Consider the following 17,464-nt stretch of genomic DNA (forward strand, 5'->3'; position numbering starts at 1 on the left):
ATGTTCAAAGTAAACAATGCAAATCAAATCCTCTTTCTCAAGAACAAGTTGAAGGACATCAAGATGGATAAAGGGGAGTCTATCCAATCCTACTTCATGAGGATCACGTAAATCAAGAATGGCCTTCTATATATTGGAGAAGTCGTTGCTGACAGGGAGCTCACACTCATCGCTCTTGGAGGTCTTACAAGAGCATGGGATGTGTTCAACACCACCATTCTTAACAATGACAAGATTCCTAGTTTCGATGAATTATTGGCTAGATGCACTCAAGAAGAGACAAGAATGATGGAGAGAGACAAGCCTTCAAATGGAAATGAACCTACTGCCTTCTCCGCTCATGCAAAGAGGAAGAGCAAAGCTGGTCCAAAAAGGCAAGGTCAAGGATCAAGTCGGGATTCAAAGGAAGAAAAGTAAGGTGCTACAATTGCAACAGGTTTGGCCACTATGCTAGAGAGTGTCCTCACAAGAAGGATACTCCACGGGATGACGACAACAACAACAATCACAATAATTTCAAAGGCAATGGCAATCAAAGGAACAACAGGTTCAACAATAAAGGAAAGAGGAATGCTCCCGCTGCTCGATATGGAAATGGTCAACCTCCCAAAAGGACGAGAAACTCTAAGTATGAGGAAAGCAATGTTGTAGAAAAACAAAAAGGATTTTATCTTATTTTCGCCCTCACTACCGCCTCTCCTTCAGACACTTTGGATCATTGGTTGATTGATAGTGGAGCCTTAAGGCACTTCATTGGGTACAAGGAAGCCCTCTCAAATTTGATTGAAAAGAAGACTAATTTGGAGATCATACTTGGAGACAATGCCACCTACCCTGTGAAAGGGATAGGGATTGCCACTCTTCACTTAAATCAAGGTCAAACCCTTCATCTACAAGAAGTACTATATGAGCCCTATTTGAAAAAGAACCTGGTGTCTATTTTTGCAATGGAAGATAAAGGCTTCAAGGCAGCATTCACTAATGGAAAGGTACGTATTTGGTAAAGGAACCCTAAAGATGCATTTGTTCTTGGATTTAGGGTTGAAGGTCTCTATCAAGTTGGAGGAAGTCCTTTGGGAGCTATGACTTGCGATACTTCTTTTCAATCCGAATTATGGCACCGAAGATTTGGTCACCTTAATTACAAAGCCTTACCTGGGGTAAGGAAGATGGTCAAAAGTATGCTCGAGTTCAACATGAATCGTGAAGGTGTTTGTTAGGGTTGTGCAACTGGGAAACATACAAGGGGACCATTCCCATCAAGTGAAAGTCAAACTACCAACATTCTTCAATTGGTCCATTCTGATCTATCTGGTATGTTGACGGTAACATTGTTAGGAGGACACTTATACTATGCAATTTTTGTGGATGAGTTCTTTTGCAAAACGTGGATCTATTTCTTGAAGAAAAAGGATGAAGTGTTCAAATGGTTCTGTTCTTTCAAAGCCTTGGTGGAAAATCAAACAGGGAAGAAGAATCAAAATATTGAGGATCGACAATGGAATTGAATATGAATCAAATGAATTCAATGACTTTTGCAGAGAGGCTGGCATTAAGAGGGAGACAACCGTTCCAGGCACTCCTCAACAAAATGGAGTTGCTAAAAAGAAGAATTGAACAATCATGGAAGCCACTCGTGCCATGCTCCATGATCAAGGCCTATTGAAGTTCTTATGGGGAGAAGTTGCCAACACTACTGCACTACGTCACTTGACACGTGGATTCAGGATTCAGTGAATACGGGGATTTGAGTGTCGGATATGGACACGTTGACCCTCAGAACAAGACACTTTCGGATACGTTATATATATATATATATATATATATATATATATATATATATATAGACATATATATATATATATATATAAAATTAGATATTTATTACACAAATCTCATTCATGATACAAATTCATTGATTCAAACATAGATCTTCATCTAGACATAAGTTTTACAGAGTAACATTATGCATACAAAATTACAAATACAATTGTGACATAAATGATAAATGATAAATTATAAATTTATAATGCATATTCAACTCATCAATGATCTAATAGGAGAAAGACAAGATAGTAAGATAAAGATATTGTAGTTTTCTCATTAAGTTATCAAAATCAAAATGTGTTACTGTTTACATAGGTAGTGCAATACCAATGGCAAATAGAAATAGCAAATACAAAACAACTACAACTACAAGTCTACAAGTATACAAGGCTCAAGGTAGTAGGTAGCTCATGACTCATGAGTCATCAATCCTCATAGTCATCGTCAAAATTAGCATCACTGTCCTCATCATCATAGTCACCACTGCTCTCCTCTGTTGCATCCTCCTCCTCTGTATCCAAAGTCATCTCTGCATCTGCTGGTGTGGAGGATGAACCCTCTATAGTATCACCATCATCAAACCCTTTGCTCCTTTCTCTCAAACACCCATAGCAAACCCACAACAAACTAAACAAGTGAATGTGCAAATAGAAGTGTCATGATCGGGACATGTTCCGGATTCGAAGTGCCATGATCGGGACACGTTCCGGATTCGACGTGTCTCGATCGGACATGGCGTGTCCAAATTTTTGGACACGAATCGCCTGAATCATGTCTGATTCGCCGGATTCGAGACACATAGGGCCTGGGGGATGAGTCCAGTTTCATAGCTGCCGTATATGTTCAAATTAGGAGAACGCATCAAGCATTGGATTTCAAGAACCCTAAAGAAGCTTTCTCGGGTAAGAAACCTAATGTTTCTCATTTTAGAATATTTGGTTGTCCCGTATATTTTCATGTGCCTAAAGAGAAAAGAAACAAATTAGAAGCATCTGGGAAGAAAGGTACTTTGTGGGCTACAACAAAAATTCAAAGACATATAGAATTTATGTGCCTGGTCAAAGAGAAGTGGAAATAAGCCATGATGTCATATTCGATGAAGATTTTGCCCTTGGGAAAGCCAGAGATCTCCCTATCCCAAGGAAGGTCAATGATGATGTTATAGGAAAGTAGGATGAATCTCGGATAGATGAACTGATGCCTAATGTTGAAGGCTCGATGGATCCCATTGATCCACCTCCTGGTGATACCTCTACCTCAAGGAAAAGACCTTTGTGGATCAAAGACACTCGTGAAGATGCTGAAAGACATATTGCTCCAAGAGGGACATTTCGTGAAAGTAAGAAGCTGAAAAGGTATCAAGGGTACTTAGCTGCTACGAGTACTATTGTTCAATCTGAGCCATGTACGTTCGAAGAAGCCGTAAAACATAAAGTATGGAAGGATGCGATGAATGATGAGTATGAATCTATCATGAAAAATGATGTCTGGGATGTGGTGCCTAGACCAAAGGACAAGTCCGTAGTCACCTCAAAGTGGCTATACAAAATCAAACATGGAGCTGATGGAAGTGCTGAAAAATACAAGGCCAGGTTCGTTGCTCGAGGCTTCTCTAAAAAGGAAGGAGTGGACTATGACGAGATATTTGCACTAGTTGCCTAATATACCACTATCCGATCTATTATAGCTCTCATAGCCTCTCAAGGGTGGAGCCTACACCAAAAGGATGTTAAGACTTCTTTCTTGCATGGCTCGCTTAAGGAGGAAGTCTACGTGGAACAACCCGAGGGGTTTGAGGTTCAAGATCGAAGGACTTACCTATGCAGGTTGAAGAAATCCCTCTATGGGTTGAAGCAAACCCCTAGGGCTTGGTATGAGAGGATCTAGATCACCGGATTCGTCCTAAAGGCCCCTCGAATAGCAAATCCGACATGATTTGGTACGTATTCGTGTCCAAATTTTATGACACGTCGTGTCCTAGGACGTGTCACGATTTTGCAGAGCGTGTCGCGATTTTGAAAAACGTGTCCTGTTTCCAGGACTCGCTAAGCCCAGCGCGGGTTTGCTCGTTAATAGTTTCATTTTGCAAGTGATTTGGCAAGTGATTGTGCTGTTGCAGCAAGGAGCAGACTCTCAGCAAGGAGAATCGACCACCGTTCCAGTGTCCACAGTCCACCAGGTAAGTTGGTAACTATTTACTAACAAGCGGCAAGCCATTTACTTAATACGCAGGGACGCAGAGACCACTGTATTAGATATTCAAAATGGTATTTCAAGGTCCTAAATCAAATAGAAGTTCACGAGGCTACCTGTATCCAAACTATCCAGTTTGATAATAAAATCCTAGTTCTAAGTTATCACATTCCCATTTTCTGGTGGATATGGTGTTTACATTGATTCAAAATGAAACGGAAACCTTAGCGTGCTTGTTGAATCCTACACCTATTACGCTACTGCAGTTCCTGAAGGATGTTTCCTTTCTATTACATGACCAATATTGCTTTCAATTTTTGTCTCAGTCCCTTTTTCTGTAATCAATAAATCTATCACTAAAATGCAGATACATTTTGCTCGAAGCCTTGTACTAACGCTCATGTGTTTTTCTCATTCGACTCTCATGATTGGGCATTTCATCACCGATTTTAAGAACTTTTCATTTGACTCTCATGATTGGGCATTTCATCACCCATTTTAAGAATTGTTACCTGCTTTCACATATTGTCTCAATATTCATTTTTGTAATCTAATAGACTCAAACTGTGGAGTGCAAATACTGCTAAACCGTGGAAGCTATTTCACAGTTCACTAGAGGATGACTTAAATCTGAAATCCAACCCTCCAGTTGGCAGTGATGTATTCATATTACAAGGATACCCACCATGGATATCTCTTCTATCAAGGTCATGTTGAAAGTTGGCTTGAAAGTTGAAACTTTAAATGCAACATAGAGGATTTATTAACCCTTCAGATTATTTTTAATGGAAACGTAGCAATGAGATGTGTGAGGCCAACAGAGGTAAACAATGGAATCTATTTAATAATTTAATTATAATTTATGTGTATTGTAACCTTGAATTTATGTGTATTGTCTCTGTTCTAAGACTGGCATTTCAGCAGTTTGTTCATTTTTTTGCATTTTTAAATTTTTTACAGCAGTTTGTTCATTTTTTTTACAGGTTGAGGTAACAGTGTTCATGGCTCAATCAAATGCAACAGTTAGGGGGCAAAGGAAGGGCAAGAATGTCATGGGTAGAGATGCCCTTCCTCCCCCAATATCATCAGAGTCTGCTGCAAGTAATGTTGAGGGAAGAGTGTTGAAATTTGGTACCGGAGGACATGTGGTTACCTAAGGCTTTGATCTTTGGCCTAGGGAAAAGTGTCCAAAAGAATTTAATTTTTCTCCTAAAGTGACTTTATAATTTTTATAAAGTTAAATCTAATTTAAAAGTGACTTTAAGTGATAAAGTTACTAAAGTCTAATTTTAAAGTGACTTTTATAAAGTCAATGAAAAATTAGAAAGGAAAAGTGACTTTGGCAATAAATGACTAAGTGGGTCTTTATTAAAGTGGGGTGAATTAAAAAATAGAAAGTGAGATTTAAATGAGCATTTAATCTCAGCCATAGATCTCAATCTATTTCAGCCATTGGATTTAGGGATCACCCAAAAGTCATTTAGGGTTAGATTAAAGGAGGAAAAGGAGGAAAAGGTCATTCATTCTTTTATGAGCAGATTGGGAGGAGAGCAAGAGAGCAAGAGAGATTTCTGAGCAGGGAGGAGAAGGAGACAACAGCTTGGCACACATTCCAAGGCAGCAGTTGAGCAGATTTGTACAGCTGATTCAACACACAGTGAAAGGCAGATTTTGGCACGATTTTCGAGGAGTGGTTTGCACAAAAATCGAGCAGTTTGCTGGTTTTTCTGCACGCAAAACGAGGATCGTACAACGCATTTATTGCAGTCTGTACAGCGCATTTAATGCTAGCCGTACAACAACATTTAATGCTGAAATTGGGCATGAAAGTCGAGGAGGCTGTACAGCGTTTATTGCTGTCCTGTTTGCTGTGATTTCCAGATTGCTGTGAGGCACGGGAAAAGAGATAAGTTGTAAATTTGCTTGCTGATTTTTTGCTAAATATTTCTCACTGTAAAAAGACAATTTTCAGAAATAAAGAAGAGCTCTCGAACTGGTTTTCCCCAAGAGTTGTAGGGGGTTTTTCCAGGGTCACCTTGACCAAAAATCTCTGTGTTTAAATGTGTTTTAATCGCTGTTTGTAACTGCTGAATTTTATTTCTGCATTTTCCAGCATTCTGTAAAATTTTCAGAATTTGTATTTTTAGCAAAAATTTATTTTTTTAGTGTTAAATGTATGGATATGGGAATGGGCATTTAACTATATGGGAGAAATAAGGTGAAACTGAAAACCGGGGTGGGAAAACAGAAATTTCTACAAAGAGGACTTAAAGACAATGATAAATATCCATTGTGGAAATATGTCACAAGAGAGGATGGGCCAAACAACAAGGGAAAGGGAGGAGGCAATGTGCAATGGAAATGCAACTTTTGTAATATTTCTTTCAAAAGCACATATTACCGTGTGAAATCACATTTGTTGGCTTTACCTGGTTGTGGGATTGGATCTTGTAGAGCTATTACTTCACAAAAGAGAAAAGAATTGGAAAATGAGGCCGATGTTGGTATGGAACATGTGGCACTGGTTTCAAAATAAAAAAACCCCAAGAATGAAGACCCCCTTCCATTTTTGAAGAAAGCCACCACCAAATTTCCATTTAAGAGTTCTACTTCTACTGGGGGACAAGCATAAAAAAGAAGAGCACTTGGTCGAATGGACAAGATTTTCCAAAAAGAGAGACGGGAAGAGCTTGATCTCACCATTGCCTTCTTCTTCTATCAAAACTTCATATCATTTGATGTTACACGTTCACCTTTATTTATTGAGATGTGCCGAGCTCTAACTCAAGGGGCTCCAGCAGGGTATGTGCCTCCTGGGTCAGAGAAGCTGAGAACCACATTGTTGATGAAGGCAAAAAAAGAGGTGCAAAAAATGCTTGAGCCTATTATGGCATCATGGCCAACATTTGGGGTTAGAATTGTTTCTGATGGATGGACAGATCTAGCACGACACCCAATCATCAACTTCATGGTGTTTTCCTTGAATGGTCCAGTTTTCATGAAAGCAGTGGATACACTTGGCGAATATAAGGATGCACAATTTATGGGTGAGTTATTTATTAAAGTTGTTGAAGATGTAGGTGTTGAATCTTGTGTGCAAATCGTTAAAGATAATGCACTTGTTTGCAAGGCTGCTGGCATGATTGTGGAAGCTAAATATCCACAAGTGTTTTGGACACCTTGCATTGTCCATTCATTGAACTTAGCACTGAAATCCATTGCTTCTGATGTGCTTTGGATTGGAAGCATTATTGAGGATGCAAGACATATCCGTAACTTTGTGCAAAATCATACAAATGCCCTCACTATCTACAAGGAGTACAACAATCTATCATTGTTGAAGATTGCTGATACATGGTTTGCATCTTCATTCATGATGTTGAAGAGGTTGAGGGAGGTCAAGACCGCTCTTGGGTCCATGGTTATTTTTGAGTTTTGGTCTTTTTGGAGAAAGACAGATCAGGCAGCCTCTAAAAGAGTGAAGGACACGGTACTAGATGATGCTTGGTGGGAGAGGGTAGATCTAATTATTGGGATCATGGACCCTATCATCTCTTTGCTTCGAGTTGCAGATACAGACAAACCCATCCTAGGAGAGGTTTATGAGGGATGGGATTCCATGATTGAGTCTGTGAGGAGCATTATTCTACAGAGTGAGTACCCCCAGTATGAGACATCACTAGAGGCCTTCTGCGATACCATACATGATATTCTTGTCAGCAGATGGGACAAGAATTGTACACCTTTACATTGTTTGGCTCACTCATTGAACCCCAACTACTACAGCCATGAGTGGCTGAATGGTGGACCTTCCCGCAGATTCCCTCCTCACATGGATGGTGAAATCTCACAGGGGAGGAAAGAGGCATTCAGGCGGATTTATCAAGATGGTGCATTGCTTGCTGAGGTGGAGGATGCCTTTGCAGAGTTTTCCACTGGCACTGGTCGATTTGGAGGTTATGATGTGATTAGAGATAGGGGTGTTAAGAAGCCCTATTCTTGGTGGGCAAATCATGGGGCAACAAGCCCTCCTCTTCAGCAGTTAGCCATGAGGCTCCTCTCTCAGGTGACTTCATGCTCTTGTTGCGAGAGGAATTGGAGCACATATGGGAATTTGCATAATGTGAAGAAGAGCAGGCTTGAGCAGTCCAGGGCAGAGACAATGGTGTATGTGGACATCAACCTTCGTCTTATTTACAGGCAGAGGGAAGAGTGGTTGAGGGGAAAGACAAAGATGTGGGATGTCTTTCCTGATGATATGGGTCTAGACACCACTGTTGAGTTGGCATTGACCAACATGGATCTCAATGATCCAGTGCTAAAGCCTGTTAGATTTGATGACTTAGAGGGGTCAACCTCCACACCAGCAGATGCAGAGGCGACTATGGATACAGGGGAGGAGGAGGATGCAGAGGAGAGCAGTGGGGACCATGATGATGAGGACAGTGATGCTGATTATGATGCTGATTGATGCCTTGAGGCTTGTATACCTGTAGTTGTTTTATATTTTCTATTTTTATTTGCCATTGGCATTGCACCAACACTACTTATGTAACACATTTTGATTTGATGACTTAATGAGAAAACTACAGTGGTCAGTGTGTTTATCTTACTATCTTGTAGTTGTAAGTTGTCTTTCAGTTATGAATTATGAATCATGATTTAAATTTTTAATAGATTTTAGATGATTTATCATTTATGTGACCAGTACCACTGACATTTATTTGAATTTTGTATGTACTATGCATGCTAATAGCTATAGATGAAGATCTATGTTTGAAATCAATAAATTTGTATCATTAATTAAAATTTGTGTAAGAAATATCTAATTTTTAATATATATATATATATTTTTTAATAAAATAATATATAACGTGTCCTAACGTGTCCTGTTCCGGGGGGTCAGCGTGTCTGAATCCGACACCACGAATCTCGAATCCTACGTGTCCCGAATCCCCGTGTCAGGTGACTTAGGAGAGGATTGATAGCTACCTTATGAAGTTGGGATTTACAAGGAGAGATGTTGATCCTAACCTATACTTCAAGGTTGAAAAACACATGCCTCTCATTCTAGTCCTTTATGTAGATGATCTCTTTCTGATAGGTGCAGACCCTCTCATTTATCAATGCAAGAGGGAGTTGGCTTCCGAGTTCGAGATGAAGGACCTAGGTCTAATGCACTACTTCCTAGGCATGGAAGTCTGGCAAAAGCCAGGTGAGATTTTCCTTTCTCAAGGAAAATACATTGTGAAGCTACTCGAGAGATGTGGGATGGTGGATTGCAAGTCTGTGACTACTCCAGTGGAATTCAAACTCAAGAAGCTATGTGGAAGTGCTGTTGGGCCCACATTGGCAAATCCTTTCGAGTATCGACAACTTGTGGGGGCCCTAATGTTCTTGGTAAACTCCTGACCGGATATATGCTTCGCTGTGAATATGTTGAGTCAATTTATGGTCGAGCCTCATCACATACACTGGATTGCTGTTAAGAATCTCTTGTGATATTTGCATGGCACAATCAACTATGGACTGAGATATACTGTCAAGAATTTGAGGCTACATGGATACACTGATGCTGACTGGGTTGGGAGAGTGGTGGATCGTAAGAGCACGTCTAGGTGTTGCTTCTCATTAGGGTCTGCTTCAATATCTTGGATGAGAAGGAAGCAAAAATCGATTTCTTTAAGCACCGCCGAGATTGAATACATTGTAGCAAGTATGGCCTATTGTGAAGCTGTTTGGTTGAGGAAGCTTTTCAATGAGCTATTTGAGCACGTGCTAGATACCACTGTGATCTTTTGTGACAATTAGAGTGGATTCGCCTCTTAGAGGATCCCGTGTTCCATGACCGCTCCAAGCACATTGAAATTATGTACCACTTTATTCGGGATATGGTACAAGAGGGAGCAATAAGGCTCCAACGCATCAGGACTAATGAGCAGGTCGTAGACATCCTTACAAAGCCCTTAGGGAAGGTCAAATTCTTAGCCTTCTGAGAGAGACTTGGAGTCATGGAAAGACCCTCCTATGAGGGTCCTGCTTGAGTTGGACACTGAGCTCTGGGAGCTCCTAGGGGCTTGGGGTACTTCTTGGAGCTATGAATGACCTTAGGGTGAGTGGTTCACCTTCCCCTATTGGTGCGCTATGTACAGGGTGAGTGGTTCACCTTCCCTTGTGTTACCCCATGATGACATGTGTGTAGGGTGAGTGGTTCACCTTCTCGTACCATTGACATATGCATAGGATGAGTGGTTCACCTTCTCCTATGGAATATGAGCAGGATAAGTGGTTCACCTTCTCCTGTTGATGCCCCGGCATACATCCTACCCATGTAGTCTGAGACTCATGGGAAGTACCTCTCATCTGGCCAATGAGTTGGGAAATGTGGATAGGGACCACAACACTACTGATTGACGTATTGTGTACTGTCGTACTCCCTATGTCTAGGACGCATGGTGTTCAACGACATGATCTGGGATCAATTGAGGTTCTACCTCTGGACTGAATTTTGTTAATGGAGAGTGGTAAGGCCTTGTAACTCACTCTCGATCAATTCTTCTTCAATATTACATCATGGTTCAACAGAGCAGAGATGAGATGAGATATAGAGATGGTACATGATGACAAAATGGCATGATGATCGATGGATTCGCAGGTGGAATTTTCCCTAGTTGAGAGGGAGTGTTAAAATTGGCAATTAGGGCCAAATTCCACCATGGGACAACTCATTTTATGGAGATGATGATTGCATTGAATTCCTCTTTTCGAGAAGACCAAAATTGATATAAAGATCATCTCATTTGGACAAGCAGAAGTGTGATTTTGAATTTATGCCCACATATGTGCAAATTGTTCAGGTCGACCACATCAACATGTAGGCTCAAGAAGCCCAATGGATCTGTCTCTTCACCCACAACGAATTGTATAAATACAAGTGACCTCTCACTCATTTGGCATCTTCATAAATCACACATTCTCTCCCCTTCTCTCATTGGTTCATACAACATTGGGCATTCTCTCTCTCCCACGTGTGGCACAAGGAGCACGAAATTTCATGACAAAATTACAGGTCCAAAAATCTCGGAAAATTCTGCAGTTTGACCAACGTTGACTTTCCAGGCATCATTTGACTTTGATTTTCTAGGGATATTTCTGTCTCAACAAACCACATTTTCTGGCACAAAAATTGAGGTATTCTGAGCACTTTGACTGCAGACCAAAATTGCATGTCGACCGCAGATTTCAAGACAACAGTTTGACTAAGTTTGATTATTGACTTTGTCATTGTTTTGGGCTGACTTTGACCCCCTGATTAGGTCAAGTTTGATTGGGGAAGACGAACTGTTTTGAGAACATTCTATTGCTGCTTTGACTAGTGTTGACTTTCTGGTTAGGGCTGAAGTTTGACTGCAGAAATTGACATGATTATTTTGACTTTGAATTGGGCAAGTCAATTTGAATTTTGTACTCTCTCTCTTTGTTGAACATTTTGATATAATAATAAGAAGAATTAATCAAAGACTTTTCCCCACATTGGGGTTTTTCCTTGGCATCTGCCAAATCTAGTGTCCTCTTGTCTTCTGCATTTTGTTTCATGTTCTATCTACTTTTACTGTCAATGTGATTAATGGTTAATGTGATTGCTACTGGAAATCTAAATTGGAAATTGTCATTGGGCTGCTAAGGAACATTGAAGTAATTGAGGTAAGCATAGAACATACCATCGTTAACTAAAATTAACAGTATCTCATTAAGTGGAAGAAATTACTAGTTGAAGATTCCACATGGGAGGATGATAATTTTATACAGAAGCATCTAGAACTACTCAAGTGTTGAGGACAACACTATTTTGAAGGAAAGGGGCATATGTTAGGTCCCTAAAATACTAGTGTAGTCCCCTTATTGTTATTGTTAGTGTAGATCCCATATTGTTATTGTCGTGCCCTTACATTATTATTGTTATGTAAGCTCTGATTATATTGTGATCCCTTACACTCCTATATATACCAAGGAGGTCTTGTCATTTGTATCATCCAAGAATTGTTCATTTATGTGATGTAAAGGATGTTGCCCTCTTGAAGAGGCTAATTTTCAAGTCGTTGATCTATATTTTCTAATGTTTTGTGATTTGGTTGCATAACACTCTCGAATCTAGGAAAGACCTATTTATTGAAACACTCTCAAGGGTGAGAGGAGGAGAGATAGAGATAGCTCAATGATGATGGTGAAATATTACCAAAATACTCTTCTCTTGCATGTCAAATGAGCTCATTTTGTCAGTAGGTCAAGGGAAGGGGAACTGAGGGAGAGGAGAGTATGTGCTGCAGCTAGGGTATATTGCCTTGCACATTTTCATTTTGATACGAAAACAAACTATTTCCTTCTCTATTTTATGTCTAAGTTATGAGAAACTTGATCACAATGTTGCATTAAGTCTATGATGCATGCTAATCTGCTTTCCGCAAAGGCAAAACTTGTCCTTGTATGTTTGTGCTCGTGTGTAGGAGCTCAGGTCTAGGAGTTGGAGTGAGATCTACAAGTAGGAGCAGGTCTTCCAACTGTGAAAGTGCTTTGCAAAACTACATCAGCTTGAGAGGTTTAAGTTGTGGTTAATATTGAAGAATGTAACTATGTTCGGTCTTCATAATTGTATTTGAGTCATTATGAAATGTAAAATGAAAAATAAAATTTTATTATTATTATGACTTATTAAAGCATGCGTTTCATAATCGGGTCATCATGTTTTAGGTCAAAGTCCCCATTGAGGACTTCTAGGATTTATGCTAAGTCATTAGAGTCATTATACATTTAATAAGACCCTTCTTGGGGTTTTGAATCAAGTAAAATAATTATTTTTGAGTCAAATATGTAATTTGTCACCTGCACACCAAGTCGTCCTAAAAGAAGGTAATTTGAACTCCAGAAAAGGGTAATATATAAGTGCAGTTCGATTCATTTGAGAGATAATCACTCACACAAGTTTGATCTCCAAGAACCTTGGTCAAGTTGCAAGTCTTAAGAATGAACTAAGGATCACAAAGATGTCAAAGGATGGTACTGTGGCTTCCTTCTTTGTGATGGTACTGTGGCTTCCTTCTTTGTAAGGATAGCTAGAATTAGAGATTATCTCCAAGGCATTGATGAGATAGTACCTGAAAAAGAGCTCGTGATTGCTAGACTATTGGGGTTACCACCCTCTTGGAGTGCCTTTGTTTCAGGGATCAACAATTGGAGAGAAAATCCTACATTCGAGGAACTATGGAATGCTTGTAGTCAAGAAGAAATGAGAATTTCATTAGTAACCAACAATGAAGAAGAGAAAGTTTCAAATGCTTACTCCACTCATCACAAGAAAGGAAAATTCAAGAAATCTAAAGGGCCAAGAAGGAAGATAGACCTATCCAAAATAGAATGCTATCAATGTCACAAAATGGGTCACTACAAAAGTGACTATCCTAACAATCTAAAGAATAAGAAGAGAAACAGGGATCAAGCAAATGTTGCCAAAGAAGGATCTCCAAAGAAGAATAAAACCGAAGAATAAAAAATAAGGGACTTACATTACTAAGTTCTTTGCTCTATGTTTTAGTTGTTTTCATTTGTAATTTTGATTTCTAGTATTTGTAGGTTTAACATGATTTGGAGAAACATTTTTGAATTGTTTTTATAAGGTTATAGGTATCCCTCGAGATTGGATTGAGAAGGAGCCCTCACCACTGTCCAAAGATAAGTATCTTACTCCTTGTATCTTTTATATTTGGTTTCCCCTTTCTTACCTAGTTATGTCTGTATTAAATACTAATCACATTTCTATTCATATTTTCCTTGTTTAGGAAAGGCTTGCTGAATACTCAAGGATTAGTGGAAGAAGACCTCATAAGAAAAGCATGGAAGAAGTACTATTTATGTCCTACAAGGTTTGTCTAGAAAACAACTCAAAGGTATGTCTTAGACCATAAGCTTTGTTCTCTTCGTGATAAAGGTATATTCATTCCTTGTAATAAATCTACTAACAAGTGTTATGTCTAGGACCTTTGAATTATAAAGATTCTTATTTGGGTGATTAATTGTTAGATTAAATCTACCCTCCTCATACTTTTGATCATTCTTATGGAACCCTAAAAAGGTTCTCTGTAAAACCCTAACCTAAGGGTATGTCGATGATAATATGAGAAACCCTAGCCTACTTAGGGTTATTGGTGAAGTCTAAGAAAATGTTATTTTTAATGTTTGAAGTTTTTAATGGTAATGCCATGTTTGGGGTTTTGGTATGGTTATGGAAACCCTAACCTGTTAGGGTTGGATGGTGATGTCTGAAATCCCAAACCTTTGAGGTTTTGGTAAATTAGGGTTTGTTGTGTTATGTATTGAAACCCTAGATCTTTAGGGTTTGGTAGGGTTTATAAGCAAGACCCTTATTTTAGATGATGTCCTAGGAATGAAACCATAGGTATATGTTTGCTCGTCTGATCTAGTTTGTTAGATGTCTAACTTTAATATATTGATATTTGTGTCATTGGGTTTGCCTGATATATGTTATGATATGCTTGTGCATGATGATGAAATCCTATATATGTATATGTGTTGACCTAATTGTTGATGGTCATAAGTCCTAGGGTTTGTAACTAAGCCCTAGTCAAAGTTTGATATTCTAGGATGATATTGTTTAGCCTTGATGAATCTAGGGTTTACAACAAACCCTAGTAAGAAGTTGGTCATATTGTTGAAAACTTAAATTGTGTTATGATTGATTTTGATTGTTGAGGCCCAATGTCTTATGTATGGAATCTATGGATTGCACTAAATCCTAATAGAAATCTAAGATATAAATTCTGAAAGTTGTTACATGCATTGTTGAATTTTACTTGTTTGAATTGCTTCTAGGGTTTGCAATATGTTATAGAAAAGTTTGTCATATCTCTGAAGGAAATATTGAAGCCCTTGGCATAATGGGACTGATATCTTGGTTGAGTTACTTTAAGTTTTGATGATGGGATCTAGGATTTGTAACAAATCCTGAGAAAAAGAAGTTGAAGTATAGAAGTATAGTCTCTTGCTGATTATGAACCTAACTAAGTTTAGGTATTTGATGTCTAAAGTCTAATGCTTCCATTATTAAATGATTCTTATATAGTTAACTTCATGCTTCTATATATGTATTTGGTTGCACTCGCTGTTTAAGTTGTGCAACTACATAATCTTCAAGATGTTAAAGATATTTATAAAGTTGACTTGGTTGATAAGCATACGAAGGAAGTTATATGATGATCAAGATGACTCTGATAAGAAGGATGGAAGCCATGAAAGATCCTCCGATGTCATAAAAGTTGATCTCCCTAAGTCAAGAGGGAGCCTGGATAAAAGAAAAGGTATATCTCCCAAGTTGAGAGGGAGGACATACTACAGTCATGATGGATACCTTGAAGAAGAAATTGGAGAATGCATTTTGAGGTGTTGCTGAGAGAAAGAAAGCAGGATCCGTTGCTGAATGTGAAGTAGGAATGGCAGTGGCATGGTTGAAGAAACTTCTATCGAGATTCATTTGGGAAGACTCTAAGTCCTACTATGTGAAATTGTGAAGCAACATCAAGATGATTGAAAACCCTGAAGGTTTGTGTTTGCTTATGTATATTTGAAAGTTTGTTACTAAATTGGGATTGTGTTTGTACATGTAAATCTCTCGGAGGTTTGATAACATGTTTTACATGCTTGTTGCTACCGATCAGTTTGATTGGGAGAGATTTGCTGTTACCGATCTGTTTGATTGGGGAGGATTTGCTACCGATTTGAATAACCGGGAGCTTTGAGGCTTTGTGTAACACACATTGCTTGGGAGGACATATGGCCAACACTTTGTGTTGATGTCTAGATCCCAAAGTAGGGAGGGTGGCATTGGTCATAGAGCTCTAACCTTGGATATGCACATGGATCTCTGGGTTGATGGTTAGAAAGTAAGCCTAATGGTACCTAGAGTGGCTGAAAGCTTTAGTTTGTCTTAGTCACACCTGGATAGATTCCCCTGGTCAGGAATCTAGTCCGTGGCACCATGAGTGCCTAAACTGTTGGAGGACCTTGGATGGATTTCCCTAGTTAGGAATCTAGTCCATGGCATTACAGTGCCTAAACTCTTCATGGTTCATAAGTTTTGAGATCTTCCTTGTACTTGTATATGTCATTATGAATACCTCCCTAGTTAAGAGGGAGTGTTGAAGAATGTAACTTTGTTTGGTCTTCATAATTGTATTTGTCATTATGAAATGTAAAATGAAAAAGAAAATTTTATTATTATTATGACTTATTAAAGCATGGGTTTCATGCTTGGGTCATCATGTTTTAGGTCAAAGTCCCCATTGAGGACTTCTAGGATTTACACTGAGTCATTAGAGTCATTGTACATTTAATAAGACCCTTGGGCTTTTGAATCATGTAAAAAGAATTATTTTTGAGTCAAATATGTAACTTGTCACCTCCACACCAAGTCGGCCTACAAGAAGGTAATTCGAACTCCAGAAAGGGGTATATATAAGTGTAGTTCGATTCATTTGAGAGACAATCACTCACACAAGTTCGATCTCCAAGAAGAAGCAGTGAAAAAGTGGGAAGTTGCAGAAGACGACAGGGAATTGAAGGATCGAAGGTTTTGGGGCATTTCTCTCTCTCACACGTGATTTTTTGGGCTACTGCTGCAAGATCGAAGTACTGCATCAAGGTCGAAGTTTTACTGCTGCTTCCAGGTCGAAATACTGCTTTAGGATCGAAGTGCTGCTTCAGGTCAGGATCGAAGTACTGCACCTAGGTCGAAGTTCAGTTGCTGCTACCAATTTCTGTTAAGTCAAAGTCATTACGGCTACTAGAAGTGCTGCTGCTGCTGCAGTTATTCTAGGTCGAAGATAGTGCTGGAAGGTTGACATTTGCAGAAGGAAAGGGCTGACTTGGTGATTGGAGGAAGTCTGTGTCTAGGTCAAGAAGTCTTGGATTGTCTCGTGAAACTATTGAAGGAAGAGTTGTTGACTGGGTTTTCCCCTAGAGTGGGGGTTTGCCCTGGCTGTCCGCCTACATCTGGTGTCCATGATCTTTATATGGTTTTGATAATTGCTTGATGAACTAAAAGAAGAACACAAAAGATAATAAGTAAATAAGAATTACACAAGTAATTATCAAGTATAAGAAAATTTTTCTGCTTTTCTGATTTTCCAACAGTTACATCTCTATTTTGTCTCTGTTGTTTATATGTTGGTTCTGGCATTGCAACTAGGAATTTAGTTTGGTTGTTTCACCCACTGTTTGACATTTCTTGAGGCGAGATCTGTGGAGCAACAGCTCCTTAGCCTCTGTGTGATTTTTGGATGAAAAGATAGGATACTAGGCACCTTGTTTGTTGGGTTGAAAGAGATGACATGTCATATTATTCTAGGACTGTAGGTGGGCAAACACTTCTGGTCCA

General features: G+C 39.1%; 1 protein-coding gene across 1 annotated transcript in view; it reads right to left on the reverse strand.

Annotated features, from left to right (window-relative positions):
- The window catches only part of LOC149153984 (Metallopeptidase M24 family protein), a 512,523-nt gene that overhangs the window by 47,254 nt on the left and 447,805 nt on the right, over positions 1-17,464 (reverse strand). The window lies entirely within an intron of this gene.

Source organism: Pinus tabuliformis, chromosome 9, assembly GCF_031772625.1.
Source record: "Pinus tabuliformis cultivar Carrire ecotype Pingquan chromosome 9, CPIR1, whole genome shotgun sequence".
Taxonomy (NCBI): Eukaryota; Viridiplantae; Streptophyta; class Pinopsida; order Pinales; family Pinaceae; genus Pinus; species Pinus tabuliformis.